Source organism: Eptatretus burgeri, chromosome 8 (assembly GCF_056783735.1).
Source record: "Eptatretus burgeri isolate ZD-2024b chromosome 8, Ebu_testis_v1, whole genome shotgun sequence".
In the NCBI taxonomy this organism is placed as follows: Eukaryota; Metazoa; Chordata; class Myxini; order Myxiniformes; family Myxinidae; genus Eptatretus; species Eptatretus burgeri.
Window position 1 is genome coordinate 93,507,064 of NC_140968.1, and position 16,946 is coordinate 93,524,009.

Genomic DNA, 16,946 nt, shown 5'->3' on the forward strand with positions numbered 1-16,946 from the left:
GAGGAGGAAGTCAACGTGGGATGGAATCAGCAAAATGGACCAATGAACCAATGTTGTAGGAAATACATATTTTGGGGGGCAAACCCCCATTAACCACCTTAGACCTCAAAATTTTTTTAATGGTGTGAATAAACTTTGGGACATCACGGGTAATGAAGGTTGTGGTCAAGTTTCATCAAAATTGTGTGTGTGGTTTCGGAGAAGTTGTTGCAAGTGTTTGTGGATGGACGGATGGAGACGACACACCATCCTATACGCTCCCCGGAACTACATTCCAGATGAGCTAAAAAGATGCAAAAACCAATCCCCTTAACCACAAACCTATTAGCTTACTTCCAGTCATCAGCAAGGTCATGGAATCTGTCTTCACAATTGATATGGAATCATTTTCTCCAACAGCCTCATCTTAGATCACAAATTAAGATTCGGACCAGGTCACTCCACCTTGGACATGCTGCTTGAACTTTCTTAACAATGGATGGAGGCCCTCAAAGTGAGACGAGTTCAAAACCGTCCGTCTCGATCTATCTCGAGCTTTTAATACAGTTTGACATCCTGCCTTGCTCTCCAAGCTCTCTGCCTATGGGCCATAGGCTATGGCATTCAAGGCAGACTTCACTCTTGGGTTACTGACTTATTCTACTCTTGTAGCCAACACATGGGTCTCAACAAAATCCTTTCATCTCCTCTGTTAAGGCTGGAGTGCCTTGAGGCAGTGTTCTGGGCCCAGTCTTATTCATAATCTTCATCAACAATCTCTCTGACTTTCTGGAAAATGCCCTTTATCGATTGGCTGATGATGATACGCTCTGATGTGATATCCCTCGTCCTTCAGATAGGCAGACAGCAGCCTCATCCCTCTCTGCAGACCTTGATAGAATTACAAGCTTGTCAAGCACTTGGAATATGTTATTCAATCCAGACAAATCTCACACCATCTCTCTTTGGAAGGACTGCATGGCAAACCCTCCCATCTCCTTTCTTCACAATCCTCTTGAGGAAGTTCATTCACTCAAATTCCTGGGTCTCACTCTCAGCTATGATCTCTTTTGGGTAAACCACATTTAAAAGTTGACCTCCAAAGCCAATCACAGACAGGGCATCCTGCATCATATAGATTTCCTCCGTGGCACACCTGAACTCCTATCCACTGACAAGGCCTTCATCTTCAGCTTGATGAAGTACTGCTCTCCCCTCTGGGCTGGCACCCCTGCCTCACACCTTGCTCAGCTTGATGCCATGGAGACCAAGGCCTTCAAGATTATTGGGATCTCCCGCAATGATGCTCAGTCTATGGGTCTACCACTTTGCCATCGCAGACTAGGTCGGTGGTCTCTTTGTCTTCTACCACCTCCTCCTTTCTGGTCTTGTACCCTCTGCTCTTTCCATGCTTTGTCTCTCCCCCCTCCCCCTACAGGGAGAATGTGGTCTACCATCAAACACCCTTCTGGTGAAACTACCTAAATCCAGGATCACTGCTCACGTCCACTCATTTATTTCTTTTTTCCCATCCTGTGGAAGAAACTTCCACATTCTCTTCAATCTCCTCCTTTTCTCCACGTCTTCAAGACAGCTATTCACCACAATTTCAGATTATCCCAAATCCAAAACTATGATATTTTCTACCCCTGCTGATCTCCCCCAAGCCTTCCTCCCAAATCCCATTTTTTTCCTTCCTGAGTTTCCTTCTGTATCTATCCTGTCCACCCCATGCATACTTTCCTGCTCACCATTGCTCCCCACACCCATTGTTTGTCCAAATCTCCCTCCGATCCTGCCCTTCAACTCTGTCGTTGGTGTGCCCCTCCCCATCCCCTCTCGACTGCTCCTTTTGTAATGTTGCTTCCTTATCCGTTCAATGTTCTCACTCTTATGCGCAGCTTTACCATTAAAAAAAATGTCAATCTCCATCGAGTCTATCGACGTGATTATTGAAGTTAAACAAATGTTTTTTTGTTGTTGTTATCATTAAATCATATTCAATACTATTTTTTTTCATGGCAATTGATGTCCAGAGTTTCTTGAAGCTCCGAGCAGAGCCCGATGTACAAGAAAGTCTGGCATAATAGAGTGGGCACTGTTTTTAATTGCCATACAGCAAAGTGATACATTCTCGAGTACAACTGAGTAAGCAGAATGTGCTTTTTTTCAACAACTGCCTGAAGTTCAGTTCAGTTTATTTCATGCTTTAAGTTCTCATCCAAACAAAATTGAAATACAGCATCTCAAAACGGTATGTTACATCAAACTTCATAATAACAGTTCATTTTGTAAATTACAATTATTCTAAGACTGATATTGGAGTTGTCAATATGAAACATGGAGGAACATCATAAAAAGCAATGCTTGTAGAAAATAAGCTCCTCAGAAATTGGAATAGCGTCTTGTCATTATACATTTGAACAAATGAATAAGAAATCACAAATTGTATAATAACAGAGAGAAACTAGAAGGGCACTCGATAGAGCACATACCTCCGCCACGTAATACCTGATCCACGAGAACATATCGGGCCCATTACATTTTTGAAAGATCATGCTATATATCGTTTTTGGCCCTATCTCTTAATGGTGAAGAATCACTTAAATTCTAGTGGTCAAATCCGGATCTTCACCAAAATCTAATCAGTTTGTCCTTGTCGCAATCAACCTGTCCACAAAATTTCGTCTGGATCCGTCCACAACTTTTTGAGATGTCTTGCTCACAAACAGACAGAAAGGGGTGAAAAAAAAATATATATATATATATATATATATATATATATATATATATATATATATATATATATATATATCTTCTTCTTCTTCTCCTTTCGGCTGCTCCCGTTAGGGGTCGCCACAGCGGATCATCCGATCCGCATAGTGATTTGGCACATGTTTTACGCCGGATGCCCTTCCTGACGCAACCCTGGTCGCCTCTTATGACACAGGGATACATACATATACATATACATACATATATATATATATACATATATATATATATACATATATATATATACACATACATATATATATATATATATATATATATATATATATATATATATATAGCCTTCAGAAAGTATTCACACCCCTTGACTTTTGTCACATTTTGTTGTTACAGCCCAAATTTAAAACGGATTAAATATAATTTTTTTGTCACTGATCTCCACAAAATACCCCATAATGCCAAAATGGAAACATGTTTTGTGAAATTTTTACAAATTGATTAAAAATGAAAAGTTGAAATGTCTTGCATCAATAAGTATTCAACCCCCTGAGTCAATACCTTGTAGAAGCGCTTTTGGCAGTGATTACAGCTTCGAGTCTTCTTGAGTACGTCTGTATCAGCTTTGCACATCCGGATTTGGGGATTTTCTCCCATTCTTCCTTGCAGATTTGCTCAAGCTCTGTCAAGTTGGATGGGCAGCGTCAGTGAACAGCAATCTTCAAGTCTTTCCACAGATTCTCAATGGGATTCAAGTCTGGGCTTTGGCTGGGCCACTCAAGGACTTTCACATTCTTGTTCTGAAGCCATTCCAGTGTTGCTTTGGCTGTATGCTTGGGGTCATTGTCCTTGTAGAACATAAATCTTCACTGCAGTCTGAGGTCTTTTGCACTCTGAAGCAAGTTCTCCTCAAAGATTTGCCTGTATTTGACTCCATTCATTTTTTCCTCTGTCCTTACAAGTGTCCCAGTATGTCTCCCAGCCACTGCAAAAACATCCCCATAGCATGATGCTGCCACCAGCATGTTTTACGGTTGAGATGGGGTCAGATGGGTGATGAGCTGTGCACGGTTTCTGCCAGATTTAGTGCTTTACATTCAGGCCAAAGACTTCAATTTTTGTCTCATCAGACCACAGAATCCTTTTCCTCATGCACTCAGAGTCTTTCACATGCCTTTTTGCAAACTCCAGGCATGCAGTCCTGTGCCTTTTTCTCAGGATTGGCTTTCACCTGGCCACTCTTCCATAAAGCCTAGATTTGTGAAGTGCTGCAGAGACTTGTCCTTCCTGCAGGTTTTCACATCTCAGCCAAGGAACTCTGTAGTCCTGTCCGAGTGGTCATTGGGTTCTTGGTCACCTCCCTGACCAAGGTCTTTCTTGTCCAGTTGCTCAGCATGTTTGGATGGCCAGCTCTTGGAAGAGTCTCAGTCATTACATATTCTCTCCATTTCCGAATGATGGAGCTCACTGTGCTCTTTGGAACTTTCAACACTCTAGAAATTGTTTTATACCCTTCCCCAGATCTAAGCCTCCTCACGATTCTATCTCGGACTTCTACGGACAGTTTTTGGACTTCATGGTAGAGTTTCTGCTCTGACATGCATGGGACCTTGTATAGAAAGGTGTTTTTTTTTCTAAGTCATGTCCAATCAATTGAATTGGCCACAGGCGGGCTCCATTCAAGTTTGAGAGATATCTCAAGGATGATCAAAGCAAAGTGGCTGCACCTGAGCTCAATTTAGAGTGTCATTGCAACAGGATTGAATTCAAGACATTTCAGATTTTAATTTTTAATTAACTTGTATAAATTTCTGAAAATATGTTTTCACTTTGTCATCTTGGGGTAGTTTGTATAGATTTGTGACGAATGTTTTTTTTTTTAATCCATTTTAAATTTGGGCTGTAACACAACACAATGTGACAAAAGTCGAGGCGTGAAATGCTGTCTGAAATGTATGTATATATTATTGAGAGGATTTGACCGAGAAAGCTGAAGCTTTCAGGGATTAATGAGGGCAAGTTTGTATGTGCAAGTTTCGTTTGATTCCATTACGTTTGGAAAAAAAACAATTTTTTCACACATCCTTTTTTTTTTTTCTTTCTTTTTTGTTTTTTAACATTGAAGGCTCCAATCACATACTAAATAGTCTTCATCGATGCCAATCCTTTAAGTAAAAGAACTCTATTGACAGAAAAGTAAGGAAAAAGAGAATAGACTAAGAGTTTTTGAGGAAGTAAAAAAGTCTGCTTTTTGAAAAGGAGGTCATAAGTGTTTGGAAAGACGTGAGAAGGTAAAGAGTTCCAGAGTTTGGCAGTGGAGGGGAAGAAACAAACATCGTAACGGCCTACCCTTGAGTTGCCAATGGCCACACAATAATCATGTGATGTAGTGGCTTGTCGAGTGTTCCTTGGTCTCCCTAATGGTGGAGGTACGCAAGCAGCAAGTTCTTGCGAGCAGAAACCGAAGTAATATCTGTAGAAAAGAGAAAGAGAGCCCACTATGCGGCGTAATTTAAGCGGGTCAAGTTTTGAGGTCACATTGGTAGAGTTGACAAGTCTAGTAACTTTGCATTCAATTCTGTCTAGAATGTATATGGAGCTGGAACCTCTCCAGATGTGGGAGCAGTGCTCTCTCCAAGGACGAATCAATCCTTTATATAGTTGGAGCAACTGTTCAGAGGAGAAGAATCTTCGACAACTGAACAGGACTCCTCGTTTCTTAGAGGCAGACAGGCAGACAGACTATTTGCGTAATGTGTGGATTCCAGGATAAATTTGATGTTGGAGTAATACCTCGTGGGTTTATTGTATTTTGGAGCTTTCAAAGGAGATTGGAGAGTATATATATATATATATATATATATATATATATATATATATATATATATATATATATATATATATATATATATATATATATATATATATATATATATATTGTTGTGGTTGACCAAATTCGCAAACCACCATTCAGGTCCCTTAGGTGAGATATCTTGGTAAGTATATGTGTAGTTAGGCCCAAACCCGTTGTCTAGTGGGAATACATGTCATTTATGCGTGCTGCGACTCTTCAGGATAGCCGTTTTTCTTTTGCTATCTTTATTTTGGACCAACCGCCATTGTTACCACCACCAACCACAACATCAACCACCAACCACAACGCCGCTTCACCACAACCGCCACGACCTTCACGTCACACCTCGCAACCGTCGCATCGCCACCGTTCTTGCGCCGCTTGTGGGTACCGGTGTTGGACTCGTGCAGGGCGCGCGCCGAACAGCGTGTACAAAACCACGGATTTTCTGCTTCAAAAACGGATCAAAAACGACACACGCCCACTTTTGTGCCGTCCAATCGGTGAGCGAGGGGCGATTTGGCCCCGCCTCCAGGGCGTTGGAGGGCGATCGCTATATGCAAATTTATGGATCAAAAAGCATTCACGCCCACTTTTTCTCGGGCCAATGGGGAGCGAGGTGAAAGGTCGAAGGGAGGGGGTCAAAGATGAGAGAGCGAAGCCACGGGGCTTATATAAGCGACCGTGTTCGTCAGTCAAGAAAATAAGGAGTTAAGACTTCGCGGGCGGTGGAGTTGGGAAGAAGAAGCAAGAAGGAGTTGGTCGTCGTCGTGTGCGTTGGAGTCGGAGCGGAGGGGACGGAGCTGTGGAGAGGCGGCGAGGGCAGACGAGGGGGTGCTCGCGTCGTGCAGGGAGCTGCACACCAGGGAGGCCGACGGCGCGACCTGGCCGAGGTGGAGACGCTCGTCGCGGGACTCGAGGCAGAGTGGAAATCCTCTATACCCCGAGCATCAGCAACCCCCTCCTGTTTCCCCCCGCGCTGAGATAGTGCGACCAAGGGGGCCCCTTTCCCACCCCCTACCAGACACTGTCCGCGAGGCCCGCGGAGTTGAGGCACCATCGCCGCTCCGCGTCTCATCACCAGACGGGTAGGCCCGACCCGGTCTCGGCCTCAGGCCCGCCTCATCTTTGAGGGTGTTCTTTTCCTTGGTTTTGGGTATGTGTTGTCGGCGCCGTCTGTGAAGTAAAATTGTATAAGTGTTGCCGTGTGCTCGCGTAATCGGTATTAGATCTGCATTGTCGCATTTGCTTTTTGTGTAAAAATTGCATTGTGTTTCTTTTCTTTCTATGTGCTTTTGGTGGAATTGCATTGTGTTTCTCTTCTTTTCTATGTGCTTTTGGTGGAATTGAATATGTGTGCTTTCCGTTCAGCGCGAATAAATGTGCTTTGTGTTGAACTGTTTCCCGCTTCGCTTCGTCATTTCTCTCATTGAATCCTCATCTTGCTTCACGTAAAGGGTTGGTAGTGGGCTGAATACGCCCGATAATTAATCGAACCGTCGAGGCCGACGATAACACCGCTCGGTTATCCCGATAGTACGGAACGGGTCGCTTAAGTGGCCCGTGTCCGAAGTCGACCTGCGGCGAGGTGCGATCGCCCGGTCTGCCCTCCGCGTGGGTACTTAGGTAGGTCGAATTTGGCGAGCAACCCTATCCCACGCGGGGGCTGATTGGCTCGATCGCGGTGAGACCGAAAGGTCCACCCATGACTGGTTCCCGGCGTTAGTCCGAGAGGGTCACGACTGGATTGTCCGTCCGGTGGGCGACGTGCCGCGATTCGAGTTACGTGGCCGTCAGCACGCCGGCGGGCGCGAATCCATAACTATATATATATATATATATATATATATATATATATATATATATATATATATATATATATATATATATATATATATATATATATATATATATATATATATATATATATATACAGTGAGAGTGAGAGATTGAGAGACAGTGAGAGTGAGAGACAGTGAGAGTGAGAGATTGTGAGAGATTGTGAGAGAGTGAGAGATTGTGAGAGAGAGAGAGAGAGAGAGAGAGAGAGAGAGACAGTCAGAGTGAGAGAGAGAGATTGAGAGACAGTGAGAGTGAGAGACAGTGAGAGTGAGAGATTGTGAGAGATTGTGAGAGAGAGAGAGACAGTCAGAGTGAGAGATTGTGTGAGAGTGAGATTGAGAGATTGTGAGAGTGAGAGATTGAGAGATTGAGAGATTGTGAGAGACAGTGAGAGTGAGAGACAGTGAGAGTGAGAGACAGTGAGAGTGAGAGACAGTGAGAGTGAGAGACAGTGAGAGTGAGAGACAGTGAGAGATTGTGAGAGATTGTGAGAGATTGTGAGAGATTGTGAGAGATTGTGAGAGATTGTGAGAGATAGTGAGAGATTGTGAGAGAGAGACAGTCAGAGTGAGAGATTGTGTGAGTGAGAGATTGAGAGATTGTGAGAGTGAGAGTGAGAGTGAGAGATTGTGAGAGAGTGAGAGATTGAGAGATTGTGAGAGTGAGAGTGAGAGATTTTGAGTTTTAGAAGCATTAAACTTAACGTGATTACATTTGCCCCACTGGGAGATCTTGTTCAAATCCGAATTTCAAGAGGTGGCTGTGATGGAATGAGATTTAGATTGAGTGAGGGAAGATGGGGCAGATGGGAAAGACATGGAAGAATGTAATGTTGAGTTATCAGCATATGAGTGCATTTGGTTATTTGTGGAAGAAGGAAGGTCATTGACAAATAGAAGGAAGAGTGTTGGAGACAGGACAGACCCCATGGATGGAACCCTTGGCTTTTTCTTCCTTTGTACGGAGGTTGCCTGGTCGTGCAATTGTAATTATCTGAGCAATATAACCACAATATATTGTATGTGCACATAGCAGTAAGCATGTTTTCACTTCATATGTGTAACCTGGGTTAGTTATATTTTTTGGGATCGATGGAAGCTGTGGTTTGTTGCCGATACACCACCCAAATAAAGTGATTTGTCAGAAGAACATGTTGCATGCTTGGACCAAAATCACCCACAGGGGGTGGGTACTCTGCTGCAGTATTAATAATCATAAATATAAAACGTGATTTTTTTTTTTGTATTCTTAAACCTCTAAGTTGATAACTTCTATACATTACTCCTTTCAAGAGATGTCCAAACAACCCCAATTTAATTATTTAACCTACAATGAGCATCACCGATGTTGTGCAAATATATGTAAGTTGCTTTTTTGCTTGAGGACTTGATATCTTGTCTTTAATGTTTTTCTTGTCTTGGACAGTTGCGATGCACATCCTCTGGTCACACAGCAGTGTCATGTCGTGTTTTACGCACCAAGTCAGCAGAGAGAATGGTAAAATTAGTAAAATCTGGGACCAGTTTTCAATGCTTTTAATGAATATTGCCCCATCATTTGCTGTAATTTTGATTCAGCGTAACATCTTCATACTTTTTGTTTCAAATTCATCTTCCATTATCTCGTCTCTCATACAGTGTGGTGATATGTTACCCATTTGTCGAAATGCGGAACATTTTCGCACCCCTACCCCCAACAAAAATCTTGCGAATAAGCGATATGAGCACCCTTTGTTCCACACCATTGTATCGGTTTGTATATTCTGTCTTATAAGGATGATATCTTAACCAAAACTCCTAAATACCACGCTTCTGGCACATTTCGAAATTGCTCTGACAGGGCTATTTAAAATACTGTGTGGGTGTTGTTGTAAATTTTCTAACCCTTGCACCGGTATCTGTTACAGGTTTGGCACATAATACCATGTTACCATGTGTTGTTGAAGTAGTGATATTAAGGTTATAGAGAAGTCTAGAAAATCCAATGCACAGTTAACGTGACAGACACCGGGGACGATAGCACTGTTGACAAATCATCGTGAAGCGTCCAAGCACCAACTATATTCACTTTGGCTACTTTAGGGGATTCGCCGAAGGGAAAGTGATCCTGCTTTTCCATAGACTGGGAAAGTTGTCTGTCACGGTTCCTCTGCAACTGTTGGTCAATTGGAGAAATTCACCACAAAGTCATGGGAGACATTCTGCCAAACTTCTGAATGCCGAAAGGACAATGTATATGGCAATCTGAACAACTACATCAATGGTGACAAACCTATTCCGAAAGACGTCACCGAGTGAGTTAAACACCACTTATGCATCACATAGCGCCATTTACCGAGGATGCACCTGCAAAGGACAAACAAGAGCCCTATAACACAGCTTTTCAAATACTCTGACATCAAGTCCCGAGTCATAGATGAGTTTTAAGTTTTGCAAATGAGCGATCTATTGCAGCAGTTTATCCAATTATTGGGAGACTGGTATTTAGCAACTGAAAAATACTACAGTGAAAAACTAAAGAAATGATTGGTGAAGGAATTTGATGCTCAGATTTCTTTCTGGTATCCCAGATTCAGACATGGATCTGAAATTATCTTTTCAGAATGCATTTCTTCAGGGATGATTGTAGCAACAGGAATGGCTGTGCAATCTCGGCTTGAGGCTGACCCGGTTGAAGCTGACATGCAATCTCCAGATAATGTACAGCCAACACCTAGGAGGGAAGGTCAATAGCCAACACTGGATGATGAACACCAAGGAAGCTATCACATGGCTCAAATACTCTACAGAGCAATCTATGATGTAAAGGACATGACTTGGCCTCCTTTGCCCCAACACATTTCATCCAATGCTATTGAAGCTCCAGTCCCAGCGTGTCTCTTCAATTTTCTATCATGGGTTATTACTGGAAATACAGACAGAGAAGTAGTGGATGCTTCTTTAGAGGTGTTGGTGGATGTTTCTGAACGCACAAAATGAAGGATCCTATCTGTAGCGCAAGACGTTATCTCCTGCTCCAGAAGTGGATGTGTGCACACACAAAAGCATGTATCCTTGGCCGTCATTGTTCATCACAAGATGGGCAGCATAGCATGCAGCTCGTGTCTACTCTCAATCGGTTTGGCCATTGAATTTCCAAAAGTAAGCTCCAGGAGGTGGAGACCGCACTTGCCTAACAATTCCTGCAGCAGGACAATGTGAATGCTATTCCATATAACATAGTTCCGAAAGTTCTAGTAACATTTGTGTGGGATAATAATATCAGTGAGGAAACTTCAACGGGGAAGGACAGTACACACTGCACAAATACTCCCAGCTAGCATCTCAGATATTTAACAGCATCACCAAAGGCATACCGGTTGGCAGGATTGACTGGGTTGTTGATACATACTCAGAAGTGTCGATCAATGATGTTGAACGTGATCAGAGAAGTGCTACAGATGTTTTGGAAACACCAATTCGCTCAGGTGCACAGAAGATCAACAAATACTTCAACAAATCTCTGAAGCATCATTAAACCGGGAACTCGCACAGTTTCTCCTGCAGGAGTGGTGCGGAACAGAATATGCAGGGCGATCGAACAATTTCACCTTCTTTTTCACAATTGGTGCTAATGCTACAGTTTCAATACCAGTGATGACATGACTGCAGTCATCAAAACGGAGGTTGAAGCACTGCAATCAACCCATGAAGAAGCAGATATGAGAATGCTTCTAAACAGGAGGTGCAAGCTGTTGTTGTTATCAAATCTCTCTGAACAGTGACGTGGCAGTCATTGCAGTTTCTGTCAGTCACAGCATACAAGCACAATTGATTTTCTGCTCATGCACAGGTACACAACAGCGGACACAAGACCTTGATCTCACTGCTATCGGAATGAAATTGGGTCCAGATGTATGCAGTGCCCTTCCTGGATATCATGCTTTCACTGGCTGCGACTCAATGAGTGCATTATTTGGCAGAGGAAAAAGGGCTTGGGTGAAGCTCATCGAGGAAGACAACATTCAGAAGTACCATGATTGACATTGACAATCATTTAACAAAATACCAGAACTACTTGCTGCAGGAGAAGCAGCAATCTGCACACCGTTGGAAAAAAAAACCCTGCATACATCATTGAATTCCCTTAGAAATGACATGTTTAGCACACATATTACAGATCCATGTAAGCTTCCACCATGTCAGAATGTCACTGAAAAGCATCTCCAGCGCATCAACTACCAAGCTATCATTTGAAGAAGATGCTTGGATAGTTCTCCAAATGTCCAGTCTCCCCATGGTCATGGCTCGGACGTAAATGGTAATGTCATAACCATAAAATGGATGGATGTTTTCCCTGCTCCAATGTTCGTTTTAGAGCGCATCAGTTGCAAATGGCAGAAGTGTCGTGGTGGAAGATGTTATTGCCGTGGTGGAAGATCTTAACTGCACAGGAGCTTGCAAGTGCACACAAGACCTGTGTGAAAGCTCGAAAGATTCAGATCAAGATCTGACAGTTGACCACCTTAAGGCAGATGATGATTCTGAGAAAGATTGAATGACATTTGGAACATTCCTTGCAATTGAAGGTTGAACGGTCTTTGATATCCATGTTACCTGGCCACAGAATTTCCATCTTGTTGTATCTGTACATGTCAACTCCTTTATCACTGTCTTTAATGAGGCTATGCGAAACAAATCACGTGTTTAAATTTTTTTTGAGAAATACAGTTTAGGAGTAGGAATGGGAAATGAGAACAACATTCCCAACTATTATTATACTTGCAAATATAACCTGTTGCTTTGCTGATGGGGCTATTCAGAGGGAAAGGAGAGAGGGAGAGGAGAGAGAGAGAGGGAGAAGAGCGAAAGAGGAGGAGGGAGAGAGAGAGGAGGGGGAGGGAGAGCCAAACGTTGCTATACACTGCAGAAGGGATGGGTGCGAAGGTGTGTGTGGGAGGCGAGTGATGCATTTTATTATGTGGGGGAGCGATGAGGGGACAGTGAGGAGGGGTGGTGGGAAAAGAGAAAAGTGAGGGGATCAGGGTGGGGTTAGGAATGAGAATATGTTCTGCGAAATGACTGAACACACAAAAACACTCACACACACACACACATACACACACAGTCATTGAGGTTTCAGTACACACATATTTTGGCCTAAAAATTGCAGATACCAAGAAAATGACCGAATATCAAGATTCCAAAAATAAGTGAAAAGACCCTGGGAGTTGAAGAGATCTGAAATTGTACCAGGGATCAATGAAGCAACGGGAATGATGAAGAAGGATCTCACAGAGATGTTAAAAACCATCCGTGGGAATATTACTACAAACGAACTGCAGTTGGAAGCTGGTGGGCCTCAGTGATTATCCTCAAAAGAGCCCTCGGAACAATACTTTGAGAACAAAACTTCACACCTTGCTCCATGATTCGTGACCACGGAGGTGGGTACTTCGAGACTTCGGAGGACTCCATTCCACCTTCTGGAACCCGCATCTGGTGATAACCAATAACACACACGCACACACACACACACACACACACACACACACACACACACACACACACACACACACACACACACACACACACACACACACACACGAAGGTGGATACTTTAGAGACCTGGGGCAGGAGCATTTAAAACCCATGCTATCAACCTGGCAAAGGTCTGCCTGGCTGCATGCATGCTCGTACATGCAGCGAGCATTTCACCCCTCCAGTTGGCTCACTCCGAATCTGATTTGTACATGTAACAGTCCCCTTGACAGAGGGGGGGGGGGTAGGGGAGGAGGAAGGGTTACAGAGAGAGAGAGAGAGAGAGAGAGAGAGAGAGAGAGAGATAGAGATAGAGATAGAGATAGAGATAGAGATAGGAAAGAAGGAGTGGGGTGGGAGAGAGGGGAGTGGGAAGGGGATTCCAGTCGATGAGATGCCCAGTTTAACGTCCATCTGGGAGACAGCAGATGCATTGATGAACCACTCTGCCTGTGAAACACAGAGATGACAATTTATGGGTGGATCGGGATTCGAAGCCAGACTAGACAGCTCTGAGTGAGCATGCATACCTCTCGGCTATCCTGCCGTCATGTGGCGATTCAATACTTCATAACAACTGAAAGCTTACTCATTGTAATCATATAATTTATTTTGCCCTCCTCCCTCAGGTATCGAACTGCGGTATCATCATTGAATGAATCTTGAAGAACGCGCACCAAGTCGCTTCACCAAGCAATACATGAAATGGTTGAAGAAATTTTTTAAAGGGAAATGTTAAATTTTTATTTGTATTTATCGATGCCAAAGTGACAGGTCATATAATGGAAGGACGTACAAAAAGGGGAAACGTCTTGGAAAATATAATTACACATTTTCAGCAAGCCAGCCACCGCCTGTTGCACCACAGAACACATGGTCAATGCACACGAGTGCCCCTGAACTTTGTTCAAGTCGATCAGTGGAGTATTCAGTTACAGTGCGAATATTGTAGAGCGCTCGCCAAGTGGCTTAAGCACACCAATGAAATGGTTGATAAACAGTTCACGATTATCAATCACCGAACCGTAATGTTAAACGTACACCTCCTGGAGACGCCCAAAATGTCAAATATGTCTGAATTGGAGAAATGAACAATTAATTAATTTTTTATTTGTTTAGGAGTTTGAACTGTGGCTAAGTTCGATTCTGGAGCTTAAATTTTTATAATTCCGCTTAGTTTAAGAAATTCTTGAGGTTATCGCATGTGTGGAAATGAAATAAAGCCATGAACGCTGGCGTCTCCAGGCGTTTATCAGCATTGCAATATACTCAGCGATTTGTTGCTGTGATGAACAGGCATTCAATAGCATGAGTGAGGAAAGTGAAAAAAAAAAAAGGTTATCGATAAGAAATCATTGCAGCCTGTTCCAAGTCAAGGCATGGTTGAGCAGGCCAAAAAACGTGGTGGCTTCAGACTCCAGTTGGAGCACCCAGGATACACCTTACGACTGCAGAGACCAAGGTGGTTGAGGAGCGCTTGATCAAGGATATCATTAAATCTGGTGGTTAATTATCTTCAAAAAGGGTGTTTTAATTAACCCAAACACCCAATTTTCACTCTTGCACTTCCTTGGAGTTCCCTTCGTATGCCTGTAAAGTTTCAGGCTGATAGGTTTCATGGTTTTGGAGTCATGGAGGACACAAGCACACACACACACACACACACACACACACACACACACACACACACACACACACACACACACACACACACACACACCAGTTTTACTGAGTAATATAGGCTGAAATTTCTTTGCACACTTCTCTTTGATGAAATTATTTATATTTTCCCGACTGACTGCAGTGGCTTTTTCTCTGCCACCAGCATAATGTCATCGACACGAAGCTATCGTATCTGCGCCATAAAGCCAGTGACGGACTGGGACTAGGAATCGGCCCAGGCATTTGTTAGCACACGGGCCCAAATTTGGGCTGGAGGCAATCATTTATTTAATTATTTTTTCCAAGATGTTTTTTCAAGGACAATTCCACGTCCACATCTCAGCTAAAATAAGATATGTTCTTCGTATCATTAGTTGCACGCAACCAACTTCCGAAATAAAAAAAAAATGTTTAATTATTGAACAGGGTTATTTACCTCGACTCGTTGAATTACGTGGAGTGACTTTAAATAAGCGAATCTGTTCTATTATCGTGGATATGGCACTCGTTTCCTCCCAGTTTTTAAAGACCAATCTGCATGACCGACACACACGTTTTTCAAACGATACAATGTGTACATCAACCTCAATATAACTTGCACATCCATTGTACGCAGCCGCTCACATCCCAAACAGGTCGTATTTACCAAAGTGTCTTACCTTAGGCTTAGGGACTCGGCAGGCATCCCAAGAGTTCACTCCTTTCGGCTGCTGTATCGATAACCCCATCCGAATCCAGGGTCAAAAACTCACCATCAGCTTAAAAGACTCAAGAAGCTCTTGTGACATATTTCTCAATAGGCTTTTGATGAACTTCAAAGTAGAGAAGCTTCTTTCACATGCAATTTGGGTGATGGATAGTCAATAAGAACTTGTAGGCTAGGCCAATGACATCATAAACATCAGTGGGCAAGTTGTATCTCATTATAATTTGGGAGACACAACTGAACAGTTTTTGTGATGAACAGCCCTTATTCACCGGCTCCAATTCACATTCCTGGCCCTGATCTTCAATAGGAACTTCATGTGCTGTCTTCAACACATAGTCATCCAACATTGATGTCTGAAGCTTGTTCCAGTGCAATTTAGCCAGACTGGTTAATTCAGGCTGCAAATTATCTGCAGTGAGCCCTTTCATCATATTTGAGCAGGTGTTTGCTCGACTCCTCCAGTGATTGCGTCTCAAGCCCCCATTTCTTAATGTATGTAAAGTTTCCTGGGTCCAGACTAGCAAAATAAGCATACAGTGTCCCTTTTTTCTTAAGAAAACGACGATTTGTGCTCTCTGCTACTGTGTGGACATGAATGACGTTATGGGCATTAATCTTGTGGGCTGTAGTTGCATCACTTGGTTTCATCCTCACTGGACTCATCTGGCATGGTTTTCTTTTTCCTGATCCTTTTAGCAGGCAGAGCGGCCTGCACTTCGAGTTCACAATCATCCTGTTGTAGCAGCTTGTCATTGGCCCACTCCACAAAGTTGTCGACTGCATTATTGACAGCATCAAAATCCCTTTCACACTTTCTGAGATCTTCCTCTGTTCCAGTGATCATGTGATGAGCTTGCCAATATATCCATTCCACTTGTTTGCAGATATTTTGACAGTGGTGATGGAGACTCAAATATGCGCAGAAAGATTTGAGCGGTGAGAATGGTCTCATGTTTTAGCAGGGACTCCTTTGGCTTTCACATGCACGACCGGATTGGATCGCGCATTCTTTTGAATCTTTGTCGACGTCACAATTATGTCAATGTCCAAAGCACAGTCTGGTTTTGAGAATGACCCAAACATTTTTCTCAGTGCTGCATCCTTTGACCAGTAACTTTCATCAACCGTGGACAGCTTCCAATGGCGAGTGTTCTGACTCACACTTTCCCAGACATTCATACGCTGCTATGACTCACGCATCCATCCATCCATCCATCCATCCATTGGGACCATACCCTGTGCAGAGCGTTGGTGCTGCCTAAGCAGTCTCCTCGGCTATTGAACACAATCCTGGACGGGTCGCCACTCCGACACAGGATACTAGCAAGCTGGCACTCATTTTGCCGATCTCGAAAGAATGACAGGCTGAGTTAACCCCACCTGGTAATAATTCAACAGCCGAGTGGGATTTGAACTCAGGATCCTCGGATCCCAAGCACGCACACATTCATTCATTCATTCATTCATTGGGACCGTGCTCTGTGCAGAGCGTTGATGCTGCCGAAGCAGTCTCTTGCGCTAATGAGCACAATCCTGGACGGGTCGCTACTCCGACACAGTATACTACAGTATACTAGCATGTTGGCACTCATTTTGCTGACCTCGGAAAGATGACAGGCAGAGTCAACCCCACCTGGTATTAATTCAATCG